This window comes from Haemaphysalis longicornis, unplaced genomic scaffold (genome assembly GCF_048455015.1).
Source record: "Haemaphysalis longicornis isolate Haplotype H1 unplaced genomic scaffold, Haemaphysalis longicornis Haplotype H1 scaffold_7, whole genome shotgun sequence".
Taxonomy (NCBI): domain Eukaryota; kingdom Metazoa; phylum Arthropoda; class Arachnida; order Ixodida; family Ixodidae; genus Haemaphysalis; species Haemaphysalis longicornis.
In genome coordinates, this window is record NW_027526422.1 from 132480221 (window position 1) to 132494972 (window position 14752).

At 44.1% G+C, this 14752-nt stretch overlaps 1 long non-coding RNA gene across 2 annotated transcripts; it reads left to right on the top strand.

Moving 5' to 3' along the window:
* The first annotated feature begins 9379 nt into the window (after positions 1-9379).
* Positions 9380-12994, top strand: LOC144147011 (uncharacterized). Of its 2 annotated transcripts, XR_013317797.1 has the most exons (4): positions 9380-9747; positions 10871-10954; positions 11880-12014; positions 12145-12994. It is a non-coding gene; the product is annotated as an uncharacterized LOC144147011 (long non-coding RNA). The 2 variants fall into 2 exon arrangements; XR_013317796.1 differs by lacking the exon at positions 9380-9747 and having other exon boundaries at positions 9916-10954.
* The last annotated feature ends 1758 nt before the right edge of the window (positions 12995-14752 follow it).

Sequence of the window (14752 nt, forward strand, 5' to 3'; positions counted from 1 at the left end):
GCGCCCTGTTGGAACACGCCTTGTAGACTTGTTGGAGCCTTAAATAACTTCCGTCGGCAACAAACTTTGGGTTAAAAAATAACTGCATACAGAGCCGACATCGTTCGAGTTCCCTTGACTGTTTGGTGCACTACCAGGACTCAAAAAGAGTGGGTGTGGAGAGGAGGCTTTGTCCCATTGTTTTGCATCGTATCTGGTGGGCAGTGGGCTGCATAAGAGAAAATTGCAACTATAATGCAGCTATAAATAAATAAATAAAAATAAAACAATAAATAAGGTGCTGTTCTCAGTGATTCGGTGATGTTCACGCTGATGACATAAAGGCCCATCTTCCTGGCAGAATTAAGGTAATTGAGAGTGTGTATAACCTGTTAAAGGGGCCCCGAAGAGGGCACCGAGGGTTGTGATTTAATGCGTGGAATAGCTAGAGCGTGCATTCGCAACAATATATACCAAACATTATGCCTCTGCACTGCTGGGGCTTATATAAAACAAAAAACAAACAAACAAATTTATTCTTTCTTTTCTTAGTTTACTTCTGACTCCTATTGAAAGGGGCCATGAAAACAAAATGCAAGTTTAGTTCATTTGAAAGATTGCCTCGTTAGAATACCACTGACACCACTTTTAATGCTAACTTCGCTCAAAAACTATATAATTAAGAAACAAGAGAATGGCCGGTATGTGACCCAATAGTTCACTTCCCACACTAGAACCTATGATGTATTATGGGCAGCCATGCGATTGTTAGACAAGTTAGGCAGGACTTATAAGCTTGCAGAACGAGCTGTTTGCTCTTAAATTTTAATGCACATTATTTTTTATAGCAGTCAGAAAGGCAAGGTACAGAACAGAAGTTATGAACACTCGCGTAAACATAGAAGCACCAGTGCGCACTATGCTGGTTATAGGTGCACAGCTGTTGAGCTTACACTGGCCAACTAGCATGAGCGATATTGCTTTCTATGACTCTGTTTATCGAGCCTACCCAATGTTTCATGAAACGATTGCTACCAACCGTAACAAAAGTTAACCAGGTACAAATCCGGTCAAAAACAAAGCAAGGATGGACAGCGGTACTGAGACACCAGTATCGTACTGCTTCCTGGGAGAACTGATGGTAAACAAGCCGTATCGCCAATCACTGCAGCCCTCGTCGGCGTACTACGTTCAGTTGCATACCTGCCCTGGATACGTCATCAGAGACGTCACGAAACACATAATCCAGTGCGAGAATCAAAATTTTTACTTCAATTGTTATTTCTCTGTGAATAAAGCATTGTTTGCTGCTGGACAAGCGCTGGGGGCACTATAAAACACGAAATCTTTCGAATAAAGCAAAATTGTATTTTGTCTTTATAGCCCTTTAACAGTGGCCATTAGAGGATCAAGGGGGGTCCAGATGTCCTGACCACCCCTCAATTTTTGAATTTATACCCCCTTATTTTTACCCTTATTTATAATTTATACCCTTGAATTTATAAAAGATGACCCCTTAGGCCGTAAAAAAAGCCTAGTTGGTGATTTTTTCTTCAATTTCTTCTATTTGTGGTTTTTCGAAATTTTGGTGAATAAGAAGAGCTACTATTCTGATCCTCCTCATCATCACCACTACCACCACCGCCGCCATCATCATCATCATCACTGATAGAAGCTGACCCCTCCCTCAGAAAAAGCCTGGATCCGCCCCTGACAGTGGCTTTGATGCGGTGGCTGCCACTACAACACCGGTATTGGTGGGAACACCAAACGCTGCAGCCTAGGGAGTGTCGCCAACTTGGGATGGAGGTAGTAGTGATGGTTTGAGCAGTTTGGGCTTCCGTACTTGTGGTCCTCTTGTTGCAGTATGCAAGTCTCCCCATGAACATGGGTGAAGCAAAGGCTGTTGTTCCTTTTTCCAATCAACTTTGTCGACTGCAATGATAGTTTAGGAACATTCTGTTCCAAGATAAGAACAAGCCTGGCATTTCCGGTGCGATGCAGATCGTTAACCAAATGGGTTGGTATGCCTTGCTCCACTCCTAAACCAGCCTAAAAAATACCAGACTACCTAAATATATGAAAACAACAAACTTTGCTAAAAAGACATATTACTTCGGCACACAATTACACAAACACGTAGACGTGCAAACAAGCAAATAATGCGAAAATAACTTTGAGATCTTTTGTAATTATCGAGTGTGTTTATAATGATTTATTTTACGGTTTAATGATCTTGTGTGTTCACATTTTCCCATTTCTTTTTGATTTGAAATCAAAACGTATAATTTGAATGTATTTTTTTTACCCGTGTTACCTTGGTGATACGGGAAAGGTTTCTATGGGTGAGCCCATTTAATGAAGAATAAGAAGTGAAAGAATCATGGGTCATGGGCAAAAGATTTGACATTATTTGAACCCAATGCATTCGCTCCAAAACCCACGGTCAAAAATCCAAAAACCTGGGCTATGGAGGTCGCACAGTGAAGTTTTTTAGCAGTTCCTTAATGTGTTTGAAGCGTGCCAGTCCATGGCGCTTGGTGCACACAGAATGTGCTGGGTTTGTACCTACAAGAGAACGGAATCTCGGCTACGAGTAAAGCCATTCCATACCGCTCTCATCCATTGCCCATTAGGAGCAGAAACGCTAGCAGGAAGTGACGGGCCGTACTCATCTTGGAACGTAATGTTGCGGGGACAAAGGGGGAAGTGGGGGAAGGGGATGAGTGACAGAGGGGGAGTAAGGGGGGGCACCAAAAAACCCGTAGCTGGGGCGACCGCCACGGGAACATGTGGTTCAGCCATCGCGAATGAGTTTAACTTGCCTCCCACCTGTTTCGCCAACGATTCTGTGCGAAGCTTCGTAGAGACCGTCGCAGACACCGTAGACACAGACATCGCCATCAACCGGGATTTCCCTGTCGCACGCGCTTGCGTACGGGAAATCCTGACATGTAATGTAAAACCGGGAGGGAAACTGCACGGGAAAACCGTTGCGTCTCGCTCTTGAGCCCTGTCAGGAGGGGCGAAAGGACCTTGGCTGCGGCCCTGGGGGGATGGTCGCTCGCTCGGCGCGAAAAGCGCGGGGTAGTTATATATAATTGGCGCAGGCGTTTCGCTGGCGACGTGCTAAGGTGGCTTAACTCTTTCGGGACCGCTCCATAGGCCATCGATCACATATGATCGATGGTTTCGCGAGCCTGCGGAATACAAATTTTCGCTTGATGGAACACCTAGCGACATCTAGGAGATAGTTTGAAAACTGGAGTTTTCTCTTTTGTGAAGTTTCTTTTTTTATCGCCAGGCGGCGACGCGTCAGATATTTTATTCTGACGGGCAGTGGTTTCGAATGTAAACAAACATGGCGTCATACTCGTGTGAGCGCGATAAGAAATCCACCTCGTCTCGGCTCGCATATCTTCGCCTTCTACTATGGATTTTAACGATGAAAGTGGCAGTGAAGAGTCGAAATGCGGCTTTAGAGATCGGATTTCAGCTCGAGTGAGGATTCGGGTGTCGATCAGCCTGGAACATCAAATCGCGCTCGAAGGTGGTTTTTGGTTTCGGTTTCAATTGGCTGTGGAGTAGGTATGTGCGCTCGAACTATGTTCTGGCTGGTTAACTACCTATGGTGGTGATCTGCTGCCACCAGTGCAGAAACGGATCAAGTTTTCGCCGAGACAAGAGCCCGGCGTGTACCTGGGTGACGACGTACCCATGGCCCTAGTGCCAAAGAGATCACGCACAAAACAAAAAACCAGTTACACCTAGCCGCATCCCCAAGTAGCACAGAACATTAGAATAACGTTATCTGGAAGTTGCGAAAGTTTAAATAACGTTAAATGTTACGAGGCAATGTTTATGTAACGTTTAAAAAAAACATTCATTGTTTATGTTATGTTAGAAACGTTATTTTTACGTTGAAAACAAACATGTATGTTAACGTTTTGTTCCCAACATTTATTTAACGTTTGGGAAACAACTTAAAACCAATGTTAGAAATACTAATGTTATTACAATGCTCATACTCAACATTAAAGTAATGTAAATATACAAACATTATAATAACGTTCAGGACGTGTTCAGGAAACAACTTATCACCAATGTTAGAAATGGTAACGTTATTAAAATGCTCAGGACTCAACATTAAAGTAATGTACGAATTGAAACATTATAATAACGTTCAGGGCATGTTCACGGCAGAACATTAATGGGATGTAAAAATGTAAACATTATTATAATGTTAAGAAGTACCCGCAAAGCAACGTTATAGGTAACATCTTTATTGCAACATTATTACAATGTTCAAGGCATAACGTTGAAGTAATTTTAGAAATTTAACGTTATTAAAATGCTCGAGGTAATACTGTCAGGTAACATAACAAATCTGAACATATATAAGCATAACATTTATGTTACAACGGCAGGGTGATGTTATGCTTGAAGCATTAGCGAAATGTTCAAACTAATTGCACAATACAACTGGCTTTTACCAAAGTCTTCAGGGGTACAGGGGGTCAAAACAAGTCCTCCCCCCGAAATTTCTCGTGAGGGAAGTGGGGAGGGGGGGGTCATCTAGGACGGGTGATTCGCGCGAACGTGAATCGCACGCGCCAGATAACGCTTCCAGGCTCCAGCACGTACCTGTCGGTTCTTCTGGCTCCCTCTTCACCATTTTGACATATTAAAGGGGGGGGGGGGGAGGATATTTCGGGTTATTTCCTTATTTCACATATATAGAACTTTGCATCTCGTGCCGTCGGCGTGTCGCCACCGATTCTGCTATCTTTGGCGTGTCTTCCGCGGTCAACTTCCAGCTCGTTTGAGCAGCTCTGGCGGCTCAAACCACGCCCCCCCCCCCCCCCTCATCCGATATAAAATCCTGGCTACGCCAATGCTTTTAAAAATCGCAGCCACATTATTTCAGTGCTTGACTGCATTTTGACGCCGCCGGAGATGTGCTGAGACAAATGCTGTAAGTGTGTATGCGTGCGTGTTTATTTTGTGTTATGAGCCCAGCCCAGCCCAGGACATGGGCAAGCCAACGTGTTGAGGAGGATAAATTACAGCGCCAATCGTGTCATCAGTTGTGGTTTTGGCCGCTGCGAGTCCGCGCGAAACATTTCTCAAGCAAGGCGGCTTTCCCCTCAGTTGCCTTTTGTTCCCTCAGAGGAATAGCTCCGTCAACAACCGGTCCCATTTATGACCAGTCCTATTGTTGCCCACCGCCGCTCCCCTCGTTTTGCAAGGCGTGTATCATGCGGGTGCGCGCGGCGGGTGGGGGCTTGCTCCCCCTCTCGAGACCTGCAGGAGAAGTGCGTCAAAAGCCTGTTCTTGTGTCTTGTATTCGGCGTGAGGCTGCCTGGTATTTTTCTTTTCTGTCATCTGCACCGAGCGCAAGAAAGAGCGACAGCACAGAGCAGCAGAAGGTGTTTTGCGTCATCGAGAAATACACTTGTTGCCGGGAAACAACGATTTGCAAGTCAAATGCAGGTTACTTCAAATATACACGAAAGCACGCTTTTAACTATTTTCAGTAAGCATCATATGAAGTTAAATTTATTTTAGGAATTGACTAGGAATGAATGACTAGGATGAATGAATGAATTAATGAATGAAATAATGAATGAATGACTAGGAATGAATAGGAATAGAAAAAAATGAATAGGAATTGACAGTGTTATGTGTAATTTTTACATTCCTGTCACGTTTCCACCGCAAATTCTGCGCCATTGAAGCAGAAAACAAAAATGCGAGAGCTGCTTCTTATCAATGCGGCGATCGAATTAACACCCATTGGATGATTTGGTAGATCTGTAACGAACTCACACCTACAGTGAAAGCCAGAGTTGCCCTGCGCATGCAACGCGAGACTGCGACACCGCAGTTCGCATTAGCCATTTAAAGTACAACAGCATTGTTATGGTGCATCAGCCACAGAGGAAGAAGACACGAACGTCAGTGCCTAGCCTGCTCGCACGTGTGCTAAATTGTAGCCAAAACAACACGCTGGGCGCGCTCAGATCGACTCTGAGGTGTACATGTATTGAAAAGGAAGAAGCCGAAGCTCTGGCGTTCTTGGTCTGCGCGGAGCCTTCTATTATGTAAATACGCCTTGTTTGGTTGATGGGTTGTAGGGTTTAACGCGCCGATGCAACGAAGGCGATGAGGCGCGCCGTAGTGGAGGGCTCCGGATTAATTTTGACCACCTGGGGATCTGTAACGTGCGCCTAAATCTCGTACGCACGGGCGTTTTCGCTTTTCGCCTCCATCGGAAAAGCGGCCGCAGCGGCCGGGAATCGAACCAGCGTCCTCGTGCCCAGCAGCACAACGCCTTAGCCACTGAGCCACCAAGGCGGGTGTAAATAAGCCTTGTAAATACATTTTCGTTTCACGTCTTCCTCTCTGTAACATTTTGGTGGCGGTTGCTAACCATATATTCATGCTCCTGCCTTGAGCCTATACGAGCGCGTAAGTGCTCACTATCGATGATACCCTACGCTCACGCTCGCGCTACAAACGGCTAGCCCCCTGGGTATAAGTTTAGTCGGGAAATCGACTTCATGATGTCGATGGGCGGTGGACCCAGGGTGAAATCAAGCACCGGGACCCTTGCGAAGTATCTAACCAAGCTGTACAGCCTTCCTTTGTAGCCGCATAACTGTATTTCTAGAGTGGATTTCAACTTTTAACATCTACGTATATAAACTGCACTCCGCTGTCGCTCCAATTCCTCCCCATAGCGCTGCGCTAGCGGCACGATTGCTGCCTAAATATTTTGATGTCTGCTGCTGCGGTGTTGTTAATTCACTGCAAAAGCTATAATGTTTGACAACTGTATTACCTTTGATGAAACTTCATAAAAATATTTAGGCGACGAAATTGAAACTTTGAAAACTTCCCTTTGCGGCAGACGTAATCAATTCGTCAATTTTGATGCAAGCCTAGGTTTATCCGCCGTGTAAAAGCACGCACCACGTCGAAATATAGAGTTACGCGTACAGTTAAACCTGTATGTAAAGAAGTTGATAAAAATTCCAAATTTTCGTTACATGCAGGTTTTCATTACATGCAAGTTACGATTTAAGGCACCCGTAAATGAAGCCGAAACTAAATCAGAATACTTGACATCAGGGACAGTGAACTCTCCCTTCAAGAATTTATTTCAGAGTGAAAAAAATGCTCTATTTGCGGCTTCTGCTTTTCCACGAAGTTTTTCAGTACACGGCAGTCCAAAGAATCAAGGTCACTTATACCCCTGTATTCGCGTAACGTAACTATCAATTTTGCCTTTTGACACTCTTCGCTGCTTTAACCAGTTTCAAGGAGCAAACGTGTGCTGAAAGGGCGCCTTTTCGCGAACTTGATGCTATTTAATTGTGCACTCAAACTTTTTGAGAAGGTGCTAGCTGGGATGCTGTACCGAACGACAACGTTGATCCTACTTGCCTGCGGAGACAGCACCTGAAATTGCGAGCTTGTCTTGAAAAGACAAATCTTTTTGTTTTCTAGTAGCAGAACTCATCACCAACGAACCTACACCTCAGAAATCAGTGGAGACGCGCGAATATACTCACCTACAGTTGGGCCTAGCACCTAAGCACTCACATTGGAAACACACGGTAGTTTGCAGCGCGGGCAATGTTCGCTAAATTAGTGCATATCTCCAGCCAATTTTTCAGAAAAAGTGCAAAAAACGATGGCTCATCAGCGTAGCGAATTCGTTACATGAAGGTGTAATGCCTTCGTTATATAGAGGTCAGGTCGAAAACGCATCGTTTTCAATGAGGCTGGCAATGGGGATTTGAAAAACGTTGTTAAATCCAGGAATTCGTCACATGGAAGTTAGTTACATCCTGGTTCAAATGTAATTGAAATGACTCCTTTTTTCCCATTTTGTGCCTTGCAGACATTGTGCTAACTCAAAGCCCGAATTCTTCTCACAGGCAAGGGCAAGACGATTAGGAAGTATTCGAGTCCTTATAATCAGCCGAAGCGCAATGTTTAGCCTCCAATTACGCGAACTTCGTTTAAAACCTTGAGTTGCGTTTGTTGTTGAAAAGCTGCGTACCCATATTTTTCCCATCATCGTGTGCGGCGTAAGGACACGAAGCCCTCGAAAAATGGGGAGGGTGAGGGAAGAGGGGGGGAGGGGGGGGGGGGGATCGAGCCTTTCAGCGCCCACTTTGTTGGCGCCTATGCCATCGAGCTAATTTGAAACGAATCATCCGATCTCAGTGTCTCCCTGTTACTGTTATGACGGGGTCTGGGACATTTCGGTGAAGCACGTTTCGGCGCACGGGCTTTCCGATGCACGGACTTCTAGGTTCAAAGGCATTTCGACGCGAAAACATTTTGAAGAACAGATATGGTTACTCGTAGTGTGCTCCTAACGTGCCACGATGGAAGAAGACAATGACGGTAGAAAACGACGACGAAGCGTTTGAGTACGCAAGCAGTGCACGTGCAGTTTTCTGGAAACAGCGGAAGACAACGCCAGCGGTGCGCTAGCTGTCTCGAGCAGGTCATGTAAAATATATTTGTTGGTACTAGCCACCTACTTCGGTCTGGTTCTTGTATGCCTTATTTGCTTTGAACGTATTGTTGTATTTTGATTTTGGTAAATCATATGTCGTGAATGACTATTTACTGCACTTACTGAATTTTTTTATTATATTAATGCCGCGTTTCAAAAGTTTATCTTACGAGTTGTGTCCATTGTTAGGTTTTTCTTTAACACACTTCAAGCAACACCTATTATAAAGCAGATTTATTTTACTCGTTGCGGCTTATTTGTGGTTCTTTGGGCAGGGGAGAGATTGCTCTAGATTCACTCAGAAAACATTTTAGAAAACATTAGAAAGAGCAGTTTCTAGCCGTAATATCCCGTAATTTGCGTAATATTCCGTGATTTACTGTGAAATGATATCCTATTATTTCTAGTCGTGAGACTATGTAATTTTCGGAGCCGTTTAACGGGGGAGGAAGGGGGGGGGGGGAGATGGACTCCATGTGCGAAGGCATTCCTGGCGAAGGCATGCTTTATCGGCGATCAAGCGAGAAATTACGTAATCGTGTTCGCTAATAGTGCTCAAGGTTGCAGGGGTAACTCGCTTGTTTAAAGCATACATGTACGAAAAAAAAAAAAACCCTTTTTTGTAGTTATGTGACCACACAGTTATTCCGTACGCACCAGCCGGACTGGTTAAGTTGCCCACTATTCTTTTTTCATCGAAGCATGATATTTCTGACTAGTGAATCAAAACGTTTAAGTTCTAGTTTACAAAAAAAAAATGCCGCTGGTGTTTTTTACAAATTTTCTCCCTACACCACTCGTATTTCATGTTGGTTATGAAGCGTTCCTTGATCCGGGCATCACGATCAGTCTCGTTCAAAGTCAATCTTGTTCGCGAGTCCTCTTCATTCTGTTCGTTGAGACGAGCAGGTAAGGCTGTCTTCACTTTGCGATGTAAAAGGAGAACTTCGCGGCGCTGTCCCCAAGGGCGGGTGGAGAAGTTTCCCGTCGCATTGTGCGACGTTCCTTTGTGTAGCATCCCCCCACGGCTTTTTGTTCATTCAGACAGGTTTCAGCCGCAGACAGCGGCTGCGGAAAGTTGCTTGGAGATCCACTGCCTTCTTGCCCCATATGAGAGGGAAAGAAAAAAGGGCAAGGGCTCAAGGGGTCTTTTCTCGCCACTGCCGACCCCGTGCGCACCCAGCTCCAGTCGTTACACCGGATCGTTTACCTGGAACACTGCAGTTGTAGACGTAAGTATATGCGCAAGCGCATGCTTGTTCAGTCGTAGTCTGTTCGACCGAGTTATCTTTCTCACTGGTCTATCCAACCGAGCGCCAGAGGCGGCGTTTGGGCAATGTGAGCGACATACAAGGACAACAAGAATTGCGGAAGGTGTGCAGGAGCAACTCGTGAGTATTTTCTTGCTATAGGCCCGTGCACACTTGCGACGAACAACGCGATTTCTGTCGCGGCGACAAATTGGCCGAGACCGAACGACAAAACGGATCGCCGGGCGGCAAAAGTTTCCGAAATCGCGTCTCATCGTCGCAAGTGTGAACGGGCCTTATATGTTTCGTGAACTATATAGTAGGCAGTATTGATGGAAGAATCGATGTTACGGGTACGTTGCATGGAAACGATTTTTGTTCGTTGCATGGAAACGATTTTTGCGCGCTTTGTGCAAAGCAAAGTGAATTCGGATAACTAACCTCGCCCACACTCGAATGATCTTCACTTCAGCCGGGCAAGTGAGGTAGCGGCTTGGGCACGCGAAACAAAATAATGTGCGTGTCACGTTAGTTCGCTGTGCGAAATTTTGAAAAAAAAAAAAGCATTACGTTTGCCCCTAATTGCCTGGCGATGCGATAATTATGTTGGGAACGCCGGGGTTCCTTAACGTGAAAAAAAAAAAAAAAAGGGGGGGGGGGGTGCAGCCAGTGCAGCTACTTCGGAATGTAGTCGATACAAATGCGAACGAACAGGTCAGAATGCACCCCTTGGTAGCCTATTTTGCCGCTGGTTAACTTAGACGGTATGACGGTGTACCTATCGCAAAAAGTTCGTCAGACTTCTGGGATATATTGTTAAAAGCTGCAAACCTGAGCCTTTTGTCGTAGCTTTCTTCGCTGGCGAGTAAGCAACCAGACAACCTGCGTGACTATATAGCCAACTTTGTTAGAAAGGGGCACTTTGAGGGCTGAAGGTGTCACAGAGGGTGGGAAAAAGTGCGCTGTTCGAGTACATGCGTTCGTTTGCGACTTACATTTTTGAAATGCATTAAAGCAGCATAGCGCGTTCTTGAGTTGTGAGAAATGCACCCCAAAAGGCTGGTAAATAGCAGCTGGTAAAGAGTCGAAGTCACTTTCATTGCAGGCTATGGTTTTCAAGATACCCTCAAACCGGGAAAGCCGCGGAGTTCATCGACGATGAGTGCCAATCCCGAGACCATAGAAACTGGTAAGTAAATATTGCTCAATTGTGTAAATGGCTAGCGGGTTTAGCGAATCAAAATGGAAAAGCGAATTCAATCGATAACGCACAGCACAACAGGAGCTGGAATGACCAGGGCAGGTGCCACTTTCAACTAAGCCGATAAAGATCCGAAGGGGGGAATTGGGGTTAAGAGGTGTGAAAGGTACTTGGTCATGCCAGCGATCACCCACTCACTCTAAAGGGAACCGTTTCGCCCAAAAGAGGCCACTCTGGATACAGAATTTTGCCTACTGCGCGTACTTTATCAGAAGTTTGGAACCAACACGCTTTCATTGGGGCCGCATTGATCATGCACAGCCGTCGTTCGCCGAAATAAAACCGACATGCTTCGAGCTAAAAGGCTAGTTCTAGTACTGTTCATCCGTGGTGCGGTTTCGAACAGCTTGAATCAAAGGCTTTTACAGCCGTGGTTCCAGGCGCTCTTCCCAACTTTTGAAAAATCCTGTAAATGCTCAGCAGTGATGAATAACAGGGTGCGTTTCATATGACGAGGTAACAACGCCGAGCGTGAAAAAACAAAAACCATGGTTAAAGTGAACGCTAACAAATTTAGTGGCTGCAATGATACGCATGGCTTTGACTGAAAAACAGAACCTTCCTGCATTCGTGCAAAAAAAAAAAAAAAGAAGAATGCCCGGGTTGTTGTAAAATGCTCAAATTCTTCCTCCTTTCTTCCCCTAGCCTGTTCCAAGCATGTATTAAACATGTCACACAACTCTTTTCAATGCTGAGAAAGACTAGGATTGAAGTTGTTCGTTTATGAGTTCCCACTTTGGTCCCCTTTATTACGTAAGTAAACTTGGACCATTATACACATTCGTGTTTAATGGGTGTTTCTTTTGTGTGAACCATCTGTAATACCTCTGTAGCACTTTGTGTTCTTTTTTAGGTGAAAGATCTGCCGGACTGGAGGATTAAACGTCGCTTCTACAACCAAGCGAATTTTCAGATGGGTTGTTTCGATTGAGGTAGCGGTCATCTATATACAGTTGGACAGGAAGAAAAGAAGAAAAAGGTCCGAGAGGTTAGTATCCGTTCCCGAGTAGTATTTGGTGAGTGTAGAAAATTTCTGAGAGCGTATTTTGATTTGTTTTAGTAGTTCAGTTTATGAACTGCTATGCAGCCCATAACTAGTCGCGCCCTATGCTTTCCAGCTGCTGCTGGTGTGACGCAGGTCACAGTCGATAGCGGGCCACATCATTGGTGACTGGATCCACTTTGCGAATATTGGGCTTACAGGAACCCACAAGGTAAGCAATAAACTAATATTCTCAAAATTTAATAGTGCATTTATATTTAAATGATTTTCATCCTAATCTCTGCCTAATAAAAATACATGAACCATGCAGAAGACACAACACTCCACTAGCGAGCGACTTTGACGAACAGTCACTAACCTGTATAGGTTACTGACTCGGGAGATTCAAGTTGGGAGTCAGGTGACCCAAAATTTTGTGCGCTTGCTTTCTTCTGGTCATATGGTTAGCACGAGTTGCTGCGTAGCTGCTTGTTCAGTTACTCTCCTTTTAGTGCGTGCGTGTGTGCATGTGCGTGTGTGCGCTCATTAACTAAACAAATCCTTAGGCGGCGACTACTTTTTCGCGCAAAAACCGCCTACTGCCGCAGCGTACTGAAGTAGGAATTGTTTGCTTTTTCCACACAGACGCAGCCAGCCCCTGGATGGAGCTTCCTCTCCTGCACAGCAGCAATGGAATGTAAATAAAAAAAAATGTAACCATGCAAAAATAAAATAAAATTTTATTTGAAATTTCACTTTTCCTTGTTATTTTGAAAATGCTTTAAAATATATCGTAACCGGCAAACGTGGATAACAGAAACAATGCTCCACGATACACATTCCACACGTTTGGCAAAACGTCACTGTAACGTTCCTGGTCCACATTCTGAAAAGGTTTTGCAACGTTAAAAGATTGTTTCAAGCGTGTTTTCTGCAACGTTAAGTAAATGTAAATCCAACATAATTACTATGTTGTCGAAATGCTTCCTCACAGTTCCAATAATGTTTGACGAAACGTTACTGTAACGTTTTTTAGTTGTTCTTAAAATGTTTTTGTAGGGTGCTTCTGCAACGTTAGGTAAACGTAACTCCAAAAGTATTTATATGTTGTAGAAATGCTTTCTTACTGTTCGCATAACGTTTGGCGAAATGTGATGTAACGTTTTACATTGTTTTTAAATGTTTTTTGAACGTTATTAGCTTGTTCGCTGCAACGTTAGGGAAATGTAACACTAACATTAATAATATGTTGTAAAAATGTTTTGTGGACGTTTAAAAAACGTAACTCCAAAAGTATTTATATGTTGTAGAAATGCTTTCTTACTGTTCGCATAACGTTTGGCGAAATGTGATGTAACGTTTTACATTGTTTTTAAACGTTTTTTGAACGTTATTAGCTTGTTCGCTGCAACGTTAGGGAAATGTAACACTAACATTAATAATATGTTGTAAAAATGTTTTGTGGACGTTTACATAATGTTTGACAAAACATTACTGCAACGTTTTTGATAACATTATTTAAGCATTTCAAAAAAATGACATTAAGAACATTGCTCTAACGTTAGCACCAAACAAAAAAAATACGTTCTTCTAATGTTTTGGTGCTACTTGGGTCAAACTTTTTCAATGAAGAATTAAAGCATTGTGTTAGATTTTGTATATCCTGAAATAATTTTACTCTTTTTTAATATTTTTTTATTTACGCTTTTTTCTATCTTTTTCTGTAGTTTTTTTACGAAGTTCTTAGTTTCAGTTTTTTTCATGGTTCTATCGTCAGTGTTGAAGTAAAACTTGGTATTGTATGTAAAAGAACATATTATTAGCTGCATTTTGGTATATGCTAAGGCAGGATGGTGCCTTTGCTTTATGTAAAAAAAAATTTGTACTGAGGCCTCCCTTTTTCATCACTTTTTCCGGCGGTCCCGAAAGAGTTAACGGTGCTCATAGCACGTGCTTGAAAGCTCCTCCTCGCCCACGGAGCAAGAACTGTGCTCTCGCCTGAAAGCGCGCTGCGGGCACGTGGACGTGCTGCCACAAGCAGGGAAGAAGTAGTAGTAGATTTTTGCTTGAAAAATCAGCAGAAATCATTAAAATGTGGCTCAAAATTAAGCACAAATCAACAAATTTTACTATACAAAACATATTAAACAGCAACTTTCCATTTCACACTTCTTTTTTAACGCTCGTTGGACAATTCGCGCTCGCGCAACTATGGTTCTCTTCTTCTTATTTCTTTTCGGGTACTATATGCTTTGTGCACATCAGCGTCGCAAGCAGCTGATCCGTGTACTGCGGGTACTGTCGCCGGCCGGATACTGTCGCCGGTGAGCTTCATTAAACTGACACTTACACCCCTTATGTTAATTTCGGTGCTACAATAAAACACGCATTTGCTTCTTTCCTACTGAATTTTGAGGGGTCCGCAATGAAGTCGTATCGGAAACTACATATTTAAAGCAAAGCTTTCTAGCTCTACAAGCCGACGGTTCTTTCGTGGTGTACGGGACAACAAACTCCCAACGCGGCGGAGGTGGCGACGGGGGGAGGGGGGTTTCATTCACGGAGTATTTACCCAGCGTTCCTCGCGCGGAAGTGCCTGCTCGCCGGCGGCGGCGTCGACGGTACGTCTTTGTCGTGTGCTTTAGCGACGGTTGTTTTGAGCCTGTTTTGGCGCAGCTTCGCCTCCATTGCGTGCTGCCTTATCACGGCTTGATTTACTTGTTCCACAGCACCTCCAGGGTAAC